The sequence below is a fragment of the Dioscorea cayenensis genome, chromosome 8 (genome assembly GCF_009730915.1).
Source record: "Dioscorea cayenensis subsp. rotundata cultivar TDr96_F1 chromosome 8, TDr96_F1_v2_PseudoChromosome.rev07_lg8_w22 25.fasta, whole genome shotgun sequence".
NCBI lineage: Eukaryota > Viridiplantae > Streptophyta > Magnoliopsida > Dioscoreales > Dioscoreaceae > Dioscorea > Dioscorea cayenensis.
Window position 1 is genome coordinate 180,849 of NC_052478.1, and position 15,187 is coordinate 196,035.

Consider the following 15,187-nt stretch of genomic DNA (forward strand, 5'->3'; position numbering starts at 1 on the left):
CGGGACCGGCCCATTTTCAAAATGACATTTTTATGTCCAGAGGCCGGTCATCGGGCCTCATATATGTGTCCAAGCCCTCCCTTGGACAGGTCTAATCATAACCATAAAAACAAAAATTAACATTTAAAAATAAAATCCATTAATATGTTATGTAAAATACTTTCTAAATTTTATTTTATTCAAGAAAATAAAATATAAAAAATAAAATATTCTAACTAAATAAAAAAAAATATAAGAGTATTTTAAACAAAAAAAACTCAATTGTGATCGGGCAAGTTATATAATTTATTAATAAAATGTATATCCATATAAAAGGATAAAAATTAGTGAATTAAATTTCTTATCTATTCTAACCAAATCAACCAATAAACAAATAAATAAATAAAAAACACCGAGAGAGGTTCGATAATTATATATTAATATATTAAGTTTGTAAATAATTAAAAAAATGTAAAAATAAATGACATAATTAGAAAACACTAGTGTATATATTTGCTCATTATTAATTATTATAATATTTTTTCCTATTATAATTATGGTTTTAATATTATATTTGCTCATTATTAATTATTATAATTTTTTATATTTTATTATTAACCCCGGTTCAACCCATTGACCCTTGACCCCTTGGCTTAGCCAGGTCAATGCCCGGGCCGGGTTTGACAACCTTGCTATTGAGCATAGTTATTAAACCAGGACCCGCCCGGCGGTCGGACCGATTGACCCGGGTGACATTATTTTTTTATTTTTTCCATCAAATTATTTATTTAATAACTAATAATTCACGAATATTATTATCATATATTATTATATAATTAAAAAATAATTTATAATTTTAAAAATAATATTTTAAAATATTTCTATTAAGCCATCATTGACTAGAATAACTAGATGATTGAACCAATTGACTTTGAGGACCAAAGCCTCGACCGGGGTTAATGCGGGTCGGGATCGATAACTTATGCTATTGAGTGAAAGCCCTAGTGTTCTTTTTATTTTTGTGGCGGTAAAAATACACACCTAGCATGAGGCAAGCGATTGGATCGAGGGGATTGTGAGTAACCCCTACCAATAGTTTACTTTGGGTTGAGAGTTCTCCTCCTTGATTACGCTAAGTGAATTAACAAGTAATTCCATGCTTTTTGCAATCGTAGGGAATAGATTTTAAGAGAAATCACATTTTTATTCTGTATGGGATTATGGACAATTTTTTCACAAGCTGGACGGGTAAATTTTTCCAGTGAGTACTTAACTTTGGCCTTATATCAGTTTGAGCACTAACTTTCAATTTGTATCAAAATGAACACCAAATTTTAATTTCATTTCTCTGGTGTGGTAATTGGGGATTTCTGGTGGATTTTTGGTGATATGGACGTCGGAAAGCTTGCGTGGATGCTCTAGTCCACATCACCGACTCGCCAGCTCAGTTACTTAACCAATGTGGTGTTTTTTGTTCCGTGGGATGCTAGCGTCGGCTATTATGCGTCCTGCGTGGACAGCGCGATGAGTTAAGTGGTAGAGATGATGAGTCGATGGCGTGGATCAGGGCATCCGCGCAGAGCTCCGACATCCATCGCAAAAATCACCGGCTCAGTACCCGGCGAGGAAAATGAGGGTCGAGTGTTCGACTGATCCAGTGAGATTGAATATGACTCTGAAAGATCAAACTAGTCTCGGCTGGAAAGAATCCTACCTACTAAGAAAATTGTAATTTGCAAACAACGGTTTTCGTTTCTAATCCGTTTGCTAATTCATTTTAGAAGCAGTTAACAGCGAAATTTTTCTATTTCTAAAAAGCTTGTTGCTAATTTTTGTAACAGCAGTTTAATTCCGTTTTCAAAATTCGAGGAGCAGTTGATAGTGAATTAAAAGTGCGTTTCTAATATTTGCAGCGGAATTAAATCCGTTGATAATATTTATGCGAGGATTGCATCCGTTGCTAATATTAAAGCGGATTACACATCCGTTGCTAACATTCTCGATGGAATTAAATCCGTTTTTAATATTTTGCAACACAATTAATTCCGTTACAAAGTTCAAAAAGCAGATTTAATTCCGTTGCTAATACATTTTAAATTACAGAAATGTATTTTAACAAATTTAAATTTTAAAAATTATTTTTAAAAAATATTAAAATATTTGCAATCTATTTTTACTTTACAAAAAAAAATTAAATCCATGGACATTAATGTAAACACCAAATAGAAGACCTAATGATGGGTGTTATAGCCGTAACTAATACCGTAAAGCTCGCAACCCATCATCTCCAGCTCCTTATGACCGTGGTCTTACGCCCGTAAGCAGCTTGTAAGTGGCTAGGTATAAATATTCCTGAATAGGGTTTTGATGGTATATTTTGTTATTTTGACGGGAAAGTAAGGGGGAAATTCTCTAGAGCTTGGAGGATAAAGATTTTAGCCATTAATTAAGGAGTTTCTTGGTAGCGTCTTTGGAAGGTTCTTGGAAATATTTAGCGCCAATCTTAACGGCATAATTAAGAAGGGTATTTCTATGTTTTCATTTATTCTTATTGCACCTTATGAATTGTATTGTTGTTCTCTATTAATGGAGAACTAATTTTGTAGATGTTTAGGTGTAGATGAACTCTAGGGTTTCATGTATTTTGACATCGGTTGTGGATATTTGTTTTTTAATTGTTTTTGTAATTGCAATCCGTATTATCTGAATTCATTCACGTGTTATCAATGTCTTTAATGCTATCGAGGCAAAAACCGTAGTTTCATGTATGATTTGCTTGTGTGACGAGTCGAAAGACGCACATAGCATAGACATGCCTTGACTTGAGAGAATCATAACTAAGCGTAGAAATAGGGAATAGAATCATAACAAACCTCCTCAGTGAATTAGCATGTAATTTCATTCACTTTGCATTCATAAGGAATAGATGTTAGGAGAAATCATATTTCTATTTTGTATGGTATTAAGGGCAATCGCTTTGCAAGAAGTGTTGTCTACTTATTGAATTGTTGCTAATTCACATTTAGATTTCATAGAGTGCATTGCAATCGTTGGGTGTTTATATTAGCAGTGTGCTGGATTAGTTACTATTCACCATTGCAAGAGGGAGTAGTATATTTTAGGATTTCTCTCAGTTTAATTGGATTGCTATCTAACAACCTTTGTTCTAAACTTATAAAACCCTAGAGGGATTTTATGCTCGAGCATCCCCTCTCCCCTTGTTTACTCGATCGATTCTATTTCCCTATTTGTGATTTCTATTTTTCATTCTTCTATTCACGTTCACACATCACATTTTTTGGTAAGCTAGTTTTCAGAATTAGGATTAGTACAAGTACGCTTTATTTTTCTCTGTAGATCGATACCTTGCTTTTGAGCACACTTTTAATCGGAGCGTATGCTAATTGCGTCTACTATCAATAGACCAAAACTCATACCGTCACCAATGAAAATAGGTAGAGATGGTTGTGATGCACTCACAGCATTACTACCAGCTGTTATTGTGGTCTGATGGCTTTGATACCATAATTGTTTGAGATCAAAAAGTAATAATTAAGCCGGTAGGTATAATATAGAGATGGTAACAATGCTAGAAGATATTGGCTAGTTTTTCTTATTCAAATAGACAAAGATCATATGCCTTTTAACCAGGCTTAAAAGATAAAGGTAACGTTCAACTAACAACCCTATTCACCAAATCATTATTCTAGGAACTGCATGAATAACAAACTGATGACCAAGTCTCTTGACTTAATTATAATCCACATTCTCCATCTGACCATAAGAAACATACTCGCATGGCTGCCACACAAGCATCTAGCTTCTGAATACCTTCAACAGAAGAAACCAACTTAAACGCCATTTAAGCATTTGCGACGGTCACTGGTCATAGCAAAAAGTAGTTTTTCTTGTAGTGGTAGAGCTGTCAAAACGGGCCTAACTCGTCGGGCCTGCCCACCCTGCCAACAAAAATTGGCGGGTTAGGTTGGCCTTTTGTAGGCCCGTTTGGAAGCGGTCGAAACGGGTCAACCTGTTTGGGTTAGGGTTATGGGTGGGGCATGGCGGGGCGGGTTAGCCCGCCCCTTTAATTTACTACATTTTTTTTAAAAAAAAAGGTTAAATGAGGATAAATGTTTTAGGTGCTTTATGTAATATCATGGTCTTAATTTTTTTTTTTATCTACAATTGTTCAATTCATGGGGTTAATTGGTTAACTTGGTTGGATATGTTGTTATATACTTGTTTTATTGTTTTAGTTGTGTGATTTATTATAACCTTATATGTAAAATTATTTTTGAAATATGTACTTTTTGTATTATGTTTTTGTGTTTTTAATAAATATCTTTTTGGTTTGATTTGGTTTGTTATAATCAATATATAAAAATATATAATTTTTTTTAAATGTTTTTAATATTTTTTTAGTGGACGGCACTCTCAACCGCAAATGGGCAGGGCCGGACCACCCCATCCGCCAAATGACTGGTTTTGGTAGTCCGTGGGCCGGCCTGCCTCGCCAGCCCGTTTTGACAAGTCTAGTTAAACATAACAATAACAACACTTAAATAATAATAATAATAATAATAATAATAATAATAATAATAATAATAATAATAGAAGGAGAAGCTCATTAAGACAAAGATAACCAATACCAGTTTCTCCACAGTTACTTTCTAGTCGTCCTTGATCCATTGCTTGTACCCAGGAACCCATTTAGGGCACTTTGGACTGAAATAGTTTGACGACACCTTTGCGTCCAGAAGTTCAACAATAAGTTCAGACTTCACACAACGAGGAGCCTTGTACTGGTTAATGGATGCCCCTTGACTCAAGGCATAGTCCATCAAATTATCAAAAGTCCCATCTTCAACAATCTTAAGCTCTAATGGTCCTATGGATCCATCTGCCGTCCTTCCCTGGCGGTACACACTGTTGAGTGATTCCTCAATAGCAAGGCAACAATCCTCAAAGACAGAAGGAGGGATTGCTCTGGAAGCAAGACGGAGCTCCCAGTACAAGACATAGTGCCCTGGGATTGTGGTTGTGTCTGCATAACTAGTGTATTCAAATAGAGTTGCTCCAAATGGCTCCAGGTGGTTCACAGCATTCTTCACCGCCGCATGGAGCTCTACTTCATCCGTCTTGTCTGAATCTATGCTCAATGCCACGTTCTTCCGACAAACGAAGTTGAATTGTGGTGCCTTATTATTGAATCCGGCAACCCTAAGCACGTCACCAACTTGATACCGATACAAACCTATACATATATCAACACAATGAACCAACATATATATAACATCAAAATTTAGGAAGAGTGATATGATTGAAACTATTATATGCACACATAGGAATTACCGGCATAGGTGGTGACAACAAGCTCATATTCCTGGCCAAGCTTCACGTCTACAAGATCCACCAGGTCATGATGGTCTAGAGTCTCATCGTTGGAGTTGTTTCTGTGGACGGGAAGGAACTCAAAAGTAGCCCATAGTGGGAATGAGGTGTAGGAGACCTCACTAGGCTTTCTCATTGGATTAAGATTAAGACCGAAGTAACACTCAGACGAAGCATAACTGGGTGCAAGCCAAGGGGAGGCCACCACTGTAAAAGTCTAGGGGTTGGTATGTACTGTGACATAGTTCCGGTGACAATCACGTCAACGTACTTAGTATTAGGCCAAAGGCGAAGAATGATTCCCTGCCAAGATTCCTTCCTGCACTCAGTTTCAATGAAACTGGCGAGGCTTGGGTTCGGCTTGAGCACCTTCATCACAGCTTCTCTCACGGCGCTGTCCGTGATCTCCTCGTCTAATGTCCCTGTAAGGATGTCACGTGCCAGCCGTGGCCAGTTCTTTTCAAGAAAATTTATGGCTCTAATGAAAGCGGAGGCAAACACAGCACCAACTCGAAGAACCAGAGAGTTCTCGAGCAACCCACAAAGCAGCTGAGCATACATGGATTGATAAGAATCAGAGCATAGAATAGCCTCGTTTGGGCTGGTGTAAACGTTGTAAGGATCAAAGGATCGTTCAACGAAATGCCGACTCTTGCACTGGCTAGTGAGCGCTGGACGAGCAAGCAGTCCTCCAGGGGTCCTTGCCTCTGACTTCACAAACAACAAGTACATTCCCTTGCCTTTGTCCAGCCCCGGCACGTATTGGTTCATCACCGGCATCAAGAGGCTGTAAAGCAGTGAGCGCCGATCAAGCTCGTCTTCAATAGTCGGCATCAGCTTCCTTTCTCCACCAGAGGTGCCAGAGCTGCATATACATAAACTTCAACCTCTTAATATGCATCTATCAACATGTATGGTATGGTATGGTATATTTAGACCGATCTCTTAATTAGATATATTATATATTTATACATAATTGCGAAAAAGCGATACCTTGTCAGGAACTCTGAGATGGGGCGGCTGCAGAGAATGGGAGACTTGTCACCGTTGGCAATGCGGAGGATGTCAGGCTGGAGATCTTCGTACTTGACCATGGGCATGAGCTTTTTGAAGGAGGCTATGTCATTGCCTGCACCGTTCAAGCCATGGCGATACAAGTACTCTGTCTTGGAGTTTTGCTTCAGGATCTCTGACAGCACACGGTTTTGGACCTCACCGGCATTGGTTGTCACGTCCTCAATGAACTCAAGTGCTTTCTTGTGCTCGTTGGGGATGGTGGAGGTATTGGGAGCTTCCTGCATGGTGCGCAAAAGGAGAATGGGAGTAATAGTAGCAGTAACAGCTAGCAGCAGCGATAGTAGTGGCTTGTATGCTTGTTGTGAATGGTGTGAGAAAGCAATGAGGCTCAATGAGGGTGTTTATATAGACAGGAAAAGTGCCCTTTTGCATCCTACTCATGCTCTTCAAACCATACAATGCACGGATGAAAAATTATGGTTTTTTAAATTATACTCCCACTCACTTTGTCTTGATTTGATTGCCGTAAAAACAAAACAATGAGCTGGGTGATTTACGACAGGAAGCAAAAGGGTGGGTGGGGTTTTTACCGGCAACTGCCTGCTTCCAGTAAATATTATATAACTTTAAAATACTTTAAGTGAAGTTTGGTGAATAATTCCGCTGATAAAGGGTGGGTGGGGTTTTTACCGGCAACTGCCTGCTTCCAGTAAATATTATATAACTTTAAAATACTTTAAGTGAAGTTTGGTGAATAATTCCGCTGATAGTTTAGTAGTAATCCACTATATATATATATATATAGTGAATAATCCACTGTATATATTGTGACTCGGTTCAGTTATATTTTTTAATTTTAGTGTAGATTAATTTTTATGTGAGATAAATAATATTTTTTTTCAAGATTATATTAAGGGCTAATTATTAAAATATTGCATTTCTTTAAATTATTTTTAAATTACGTATTTTCAAAATTATTTACAGAATTAAGTATTTTATATTTTTTTTAAATTAAAGGTTCCACTATATTTTTTAATATTTAAATATTATTTTTTAAAAAACAAAGGGCCTCTTATTTTTTTTAATATTAAGTTTTTATTTTTTAAATATTTATTTCCGTAAATAATTAAGGAAATACGTAATTTGAGAAATAATTTAAAGAAGTGCAATATTTTAATCAATTAGCCTTTATTAGGAGTTGTTAAATTATAATAGTTTGCTGTTTATAAAAAAACAAAAAACTCACTAGACCGCGCGAATGTTTTATTCCTTGAGATGACGTCAATCTACTGTTACCCACATGCATGGACCCACGTTTATCTCTGCTTGGTGCTCTTTCTCTTTCCATGCATCTATGACACGTTTATCTCAATCTCCCTCAGTAAATACTGGCTGGGAATCATGTGCTTACACATGTGCATTGCTAGTAGTGGGCAGGGCCAGTTCCGCACCAGAACCCCAATCCGGACTTCGACAAGGGTATAGAACCCACCATACCAAATTGAACCGTCTAATTTGACGGGTCCGGGTCACAGGGAGCCAGACCCAGAACCGGAACTGACCCGGCTCCATGTTAACCTGGCGGGCCGGGCTGAACCGCTAGGTGGACCTGCCGGACGAACCAGCCGGGCTGGGTGACCCGTCGAGTTGAGTTTATGAAGTTTTGTTCCCTTCCTTTCCCTTACTGACAAAACAAAAACGATAAAGTGTAATGAATAAACTGATTCCTCAACAGAAAAAGTATAATAAGAGACCAACTCTTCAACTAGAATTCCAATTCATGAACAAATCTCCACTGAAATCAGTCATTCATCACAAGAACTTCTTATCACAGGAACAAATATGAGATCTAATGTTTTAACTCCAAAACAATTCAGGAAATCAACAGATCAACATAGATCATACTCAATTCATCCAGAAAAGCAACATGAAAGCAATCAACTAACAATTAACTGCAGAGCTTACAGATCCATGGATCCAAACTCGATACACGTAAAAAACAAGAAGGTAAACTGGAAGGAGAACCTTCCTCCTGATTCCGGTGGTCGGAGACGTTCAGTGGAACCCCTCTGCAACCCAGAGCCAAGCCTCTTCTTTCTTCTCTCTTCTCCCCCTTCTCTAGTGCCTTCCCTTTTCCTTTTATATCCCTTCCTCTTTTCCCCCTTCTGTTATTCATTTGTGTTGACTCAGCTGACCCTCTCTTTCTCACGTGACAATTTGTGAATTCAACTTCTCTTGGCGCCAACTCTTTCTCTACTACTATAACATAAAGCTATCTCAAGGTCTCAGCCATGATTTCCTTGGAGGAGCTCCACATCGGCGATGGCTTCAAGAAGAGCAAGCTCCGGCGGGCTTTGCTACGATGTTGAGGATTAAACTCTCAATGATCCATTGCCATACCTATGCTTCTCTGTTGAAAGGATGATTGAAGACAATGTCCGGACTATTGGCATGGTGAGCAAGCTGGAAGCATGGCGGTGAAAGGGATGGTGCGGTGGAGAAGTGAAGATGAGGTCAAGTATGGCGCTGTATTGCTAGAGAATGGCGAACCATACGGGTTGAATTAGCAGGGCATGGATGCTGAGTTAAAGCAGTTGAAAAGTCTTCTTTTTTTTGGTGTATTAATATTTTAATACAAAATCTTTTGGGTTTTCAGTGTTGGGCCAATAGTGATGTTAGTCAAGATTGTTTTAAGACCAATGGGCATGCTTCTATTGTCTCGCCCAATGGTTTTTACGTTATCTGTTCCCCTGTCTGTAGTTATATATATATATATATTTCTCAATGCTAGTGGACTCCTGTGATTGGCTGATCATTATCTTTGTCTCCCACTTATCTCTTGACTCATTGAATGAATATTCATATAGAACCAGAGAACCCTCAGGCATTTCGTCGAACACCTGTTCTCTCTCACTCATTCAACATCCAAACCTCAACAAACTGGTATCAGAGCTCCTGTGATGGCAACCAGTAGCTCGTCGGCGCCGGAGAGGACCCTAGTGTGTCTCTCCCAGCCGTCAGTCCCGGTGTTCACTGGCCAGGAGTACGGGCGGTGGAATCTGAGGATGAAAACCATATTCAGGCCCCAGGAGCTGTGGGACTTGGTGGAAAACGGTGTGATGGAGTCGAAGGATGAAGCAGTCAAGAGGGACAACCGGAAGTGAGATGCGAAGGCGTTGTGTTTGATCTAGCAGGCTGTGGACGGGCCAAATCTCGACCGGATCACTGAAGCCAAATCTGTACACGAAGCTTGGGAGATACTGAGGAAGCACTGCCTGGGAACGTCCAAGGTGTTGTCCGTGAGGATCCAAGCTCTCTGATAAGACTTTGAGACGCTGCAAATGGGTGACGACGAGGGAGTTCAAGCCTACATCTCGAGGGTTATTACAATCACCAATCAGATCAAAGCCCTTGGGCATAAGCTCAAGGAGCCAGAAGTCGTTTCCAAGGTGTTACGGAATCTAGCGATCTAAAAAGATATTCAAATCTCTAGATCAGCCCAGCGCACATATCTCAAAGCAATCCAAAAATATTCAATTTTTCGGATCAGCTAAAAGCACAGATCTCAAGGCGATCCAAAAATACACAAACCTCAAGATCAGCCTAGAGCACAGATCTCGAGATGATTTAAAAATACTCAAATTTCAAGATCAGTCGAGAGCAGATCTCAAGGCGATCTAAATCCTAAGATCAGCCATGTATACAAATCAAAGGCAAATATATATATTATATATGCATATATATAATATAATAATAAAAAAGTTTATAAAATAAAATAATCAAATAAGATAAAAGATAATAATAATAATAATAATAAAATAAATAAAATCGTATAATATATATATATATATATTAAGATAAATTAATATAAAATAAATCAACTCAGACAAAAGAAAATAATAATAAATAATATATAATAAAATAAACTAAATAATTAAAATTCGATAATATATATATATATAATAAAATAAAAAAATCAATTAATCGGATAAAATAATAAGAATGATAATAAAAAATAATAAACTAAGATAAATTAAATAAAAAAATTATTATCTATATAATAAATAAATAAAAATATACATATGCATATAAATCAATATATATATATATATATAAAATCAGATAAGAAAAATATATAATATATAAATCGAATCAGATAAAGAAAAATAAATATGGATATATAAAAAAATATATATGATAATAAATAATACATAATATAATAACAAAATAATAATAATAATTATAAATAATAAAATAAATATATAAAAAACTAATAATAAAAAAGAAATATATAAAATATATAAAATATATGCATACATATATATAAAAGAAATATATATATATATATATTGTGAGAAGTGGACGTGTGGTTATGTTCTCGTGGGAGGCCACGACCACTACAACCAACGCACGAACAAGATAACTATCTCCACGATCAACATAACGACAGGGGCGGTTGAAAGGCGTTTGAAATATTTTGAAGAGGAGGGAGAGGATAGAACAAGGGGAAGGAAGACAGAAGGAAAAGAAAGAATAAACCGGCAAGAGAAAATTGAAGGAAGACAGAAAAAAAAGAAGCGAAGGAGAAGAAAGAAGAAACCGACAAGAGAAAATTGAAGAAAGACTGAAGGAGAAAGACGAAAAAAAAAAGAAGAAGGTTCTCATTTTTCTCTCCAAACTTATATTCATATATATATACATATATGTAAAGAGAAAAGAAAGTCGTTGTTGCCTGCCATCGCCTGCTGTCGCTGCCTGATGCGGTCACTAGTGTTGCCATCGTTGCTAAGACTCTCGCGGTTACTGCCTGCCACTGTTGACGCGCGTCTGATTCTGTCTGCTTCAGTCGTTGCTACGCTGCGGACGATGTCGCTGTTACTACGCTGCCTAATGACTTTGCCTTCCAAGGTTTCTTCCATCGTTGTTGCTGCTGGTGATGCTGCCTTTATTGCCACTGTCTACCGACGTTGCTGCCGCCGTTGTTACTGTTGCTGCTGCTACTTACCGTGTTCACTCTTGATACCCTTGTTTCCCACACCCTGATTCCACTCCTGATGAGGAGCCCGTGAAGACGGCGAAGCCAGAGAAATTGGAAGAGGCTGTGAAGGCGTAAGAGCCAAAGCATGAAGAGGCTGTGAAGACGGAGGAATCGAAGCATGAAGAGGCGCAGAAAATGGAAAATCCTTAGAAGTTGCTGCCCACACAGTAGCAGGATGCCCATACGCCAGCGCCTAAGGACGTGTTCATCAGGGGCGGTCCTCTGCTCGACGACGAAATTAACGACACTATCGTGCTGAATTTTTTTTACTTTGGTGACTTCAAGACGTTAGGTTTTCCAAGCCTTTCACCATTTGTCGAAGAGCTGATGTTCGATCTAAATCCTGTGGTGTTTTGATCGGCAATCGGATTGATAGAAGAAGCAGGGTGTGTGTTTTAAGGTTTGTAAGAAGTTCTTTGTCTCACACTACTCTCAGGTTCCCCGGCGACAATAAGCTTCTTCTCATCTCCTTCCTTGTCTACATTAAACCCCTGCCCAAATTCATCTGAATATGTTGAATCGAAGCTTTGGAGGTGGTAGTATCGCTGTGGATCACCAAGATCCGGAGTGATCACTGAGATCTCTAGGATCGTGTCAATGTTCATCCCATTCGGTGAAAGAGGTGGACGAAGAGGAAGATGAGGAAGGGAAGAATGATGGTAGTGGTGCTACTAGGGTCATTGACGAAATGATAGTGTTCGCTGGGAATATATCAATGCATTTGGAGGTGTGGCTTAATTTCTAATTGTTTGTCTATGATGAAGAATCCAATAATTTTAATATGGTGAATACCTAGCAAGAGCATGCATTGGCGGTTGAACATCTTGAACCAAGAATGACTGCTTTGAAGATGGAGCTTTGCCCAAGTCATATGAATTGTCAAAGCCCAATGAGATTAAAGTTTTTTTGAAGTCCGATATGTTGAATTGAAACCCAACAAGATCTACATAGTCTCCAGCATCCCTCAAGACCATTTGCATCATAGGGGTTCTGGAAAAGTTAGAAGATAAAAAAAAATCAATCTTATGTCAAGATAAAGATGAGAGAATCCATTGATGATTGGATATCTACTGGGTATCCTTATGCTAATTCTGCACTTAGTTTTGGCAGTGCAAAGGCCGAAAAGGCGTTTGCTTGAAATGCATGGATGGGATTATATGGTTAGGAAGTGTCACACTCTTATTTGGAAGGTGAAGCCTGCGCAAACAATTTCAAGTAGAAGTGCTACACCATTTTAGGGCTTGATCCTATCACAGCCCGAACCCGGCTCGCCAGACTCTGTGCGCCGACAAACGGCCGCACACCTACAAGTCCGAGACCCAATAGGCGTGCAAGGCCTCAAAACTTGATTCTCAAGTGATCTATTAAACTCCTGATCTGAAAAAAATTAAACAACAGAATATGAGTTTGACAGCCCAGTAAGCACCCGCTGAAAATTATAGGGATCATTTACAAAAAAACCATAAATTATCAATAAACAAAATCAATGGCTAAGATTAAAAGTAAAATTAACGTCTAGGATTAAAAGATAAAAGCAATGGCTAGGATTTGATTAAGATGTGGGGCTCACAATCTCCCCTCCTTTAAAAGAGTTTAGTCCTCTAAACTCAAACTTTAACCATCGAAGCAAACTTCCAGTAAGATTCAGACTATGAAAAAGTTCGAACGTCATCGAATTAGCTAATAAGATTCACAGACAAATGGATTCAAGCAAAACTTAACTAATGATACTTCTAAGGGCGATGGTCACAACAAATAAATAATAAACCAATCTTTGGTTTGTCTTAAACTCATGTCAAACATAATATTATATTCAATACCCTTGGACATCCTCTATTAAACATCAATCTGAGCATATATTATCATGTGTTTGTTATCATCTGACTTCAAAAGAATTTAAAACCGCAAATACATTACCATCATCGCAATCCAACAAACCTCAATTAAAATTCCCAACCCTTGTATCACTCCATGGATGTTATGACTAAATCAAACAAGTTAGAAAATACTAAAATGTCATCAGTTTCTTTCTCATCCACTGGAAATACATGTTGCCTACTAAATCATAAGACATGATTATCATATATCTAATTTTACAACCAACCAGCATTTATGAAAAAATGGATAACATTAAAATTATGCACATACTCAAGTCCAACAATATCAGGGCACTCATAATTTTTCCTCATTAACAGGAGACCAAATGGCTAATAGAACCTACAAAAAAATCATAAGTCAAAACTTCACTGTATATAAATAGGAACACAAGACATTGCTCATTTTGAAAACAAGTAGCCTTGACAAAAATTCCCAGCTCAATAAATATCTTTGCCTTACTAACATCAACAATGCAATAAATTTATCATTACATTAGCAATCATCAAGTATTCACAAACCTTAAATTTGGTTGATTTCATTTTTTTTCCTCAAATCGATATTATAGTAGTACTTAAACTTGCCAAACCTCATGATTCCTATTTCAAAAAGATTTAGACCCACCAAGATACAATGTGACCAAGTTCCATAATATTCTTAGCTTTTCTCAAATTATGACATCAATATAAGCACATTTATATTCTAGGTTAGTCTTACAAGATTATGAATATCTTACAAACTACACATCCAATTGTAGAAATATTTTATAGAAAAGTAGTTAAGACCATATTGAACAAGTTCTCTATAATGCACTTTGGCTAAATCTTCCTCTAGAATCCTAAAAATACCATTTAATCTTCAAGTCTTGCATAACAGTAATATCCGGAGTAGACCCAATTATAAGAGAATATCTCTTATGATACACATCTAATAAATTCAAAATTTCGCAGGTAGATAGCTATGGATAAATGCCACAATTCTCTAGTTTTAAACTTCCCCAAATTCTATATCTATAGTCTCTGAATTTGGGCAAAATTTCAGGCAACTCAAATCAAAATCTTGAAAGTCACAATACTTATGCTTCAATGTATAACAATACAAGAACTCAACTCTAATCATTTTTTTTCTCCCAAATCATTATATCTGCAAATTTCTAAATCCCTTATTCTCTTTATATCAAATGGCCATATCAAGTAATTTCCGATACAATGCAATCCTACAAGATCAAATCACAAATTTTAACCAAAGCAAAAATATATTTTCCCTCAATTCAAATTGTCAAATAAATACTATAACATGCAATTCTAGCCAATGAGTTTAAGTAAAAAGCAAGTAGAGGAACATAAGATTGTCAATCCATAAACTATAAAAGTCCAAGAAAATTAATGTAGAGAGGTAATTAATGAAACATGTTAATTAATTACCAACAGTACATGACCACAAGATTTTCTTTACTAAGAATAAAGAGGGTCACTAGTAGACTTCCCTCGAAGGGTGCCAAAACACCATGTCAGTAACAGAAGACTAATCAAAGACAAAAGCTAGAAGATGTAAATCAAACCTACAGGTTAGGTCAAAACTGGAACTAAGGGCCACTATATTCTGCTACACATAAATCCGACAAAAACAAGGGCACAATAGCAACCAATTAAGGAAATATATTCCCATCGTAATTTGACTTTCTAGGTTCAAGCTTCCATAACACTACGGGATTTAACTTTCTATGTGGCACACTAATATCATCAAAATTTTACTAAATCTCTCTGATACCACTAAATTTGTCACGCCCCGAACCCAGCTCACCAGACCCGGTACGCCGACAAACGGCCGCACACCTACAAGACCGAGACCTAGTAGGCGTGCAAGGCCTCAAAACCCGATTCTCAA

The 15,187-nt window shown here is 37.2% G+C and overlaps 1 pseudogene; it reads right to left on the bottom strand.

Moving 5' to 3' along the window:
- Positions 1-4,581: 4,581 nt before the first annotated feature.
- Positions 4,582-6,742, bottom strand: LOC120266581 (annotated as a pseudogene).
- Positions 6,743-15,187: the final 8,445 nt, after the last annotated feature.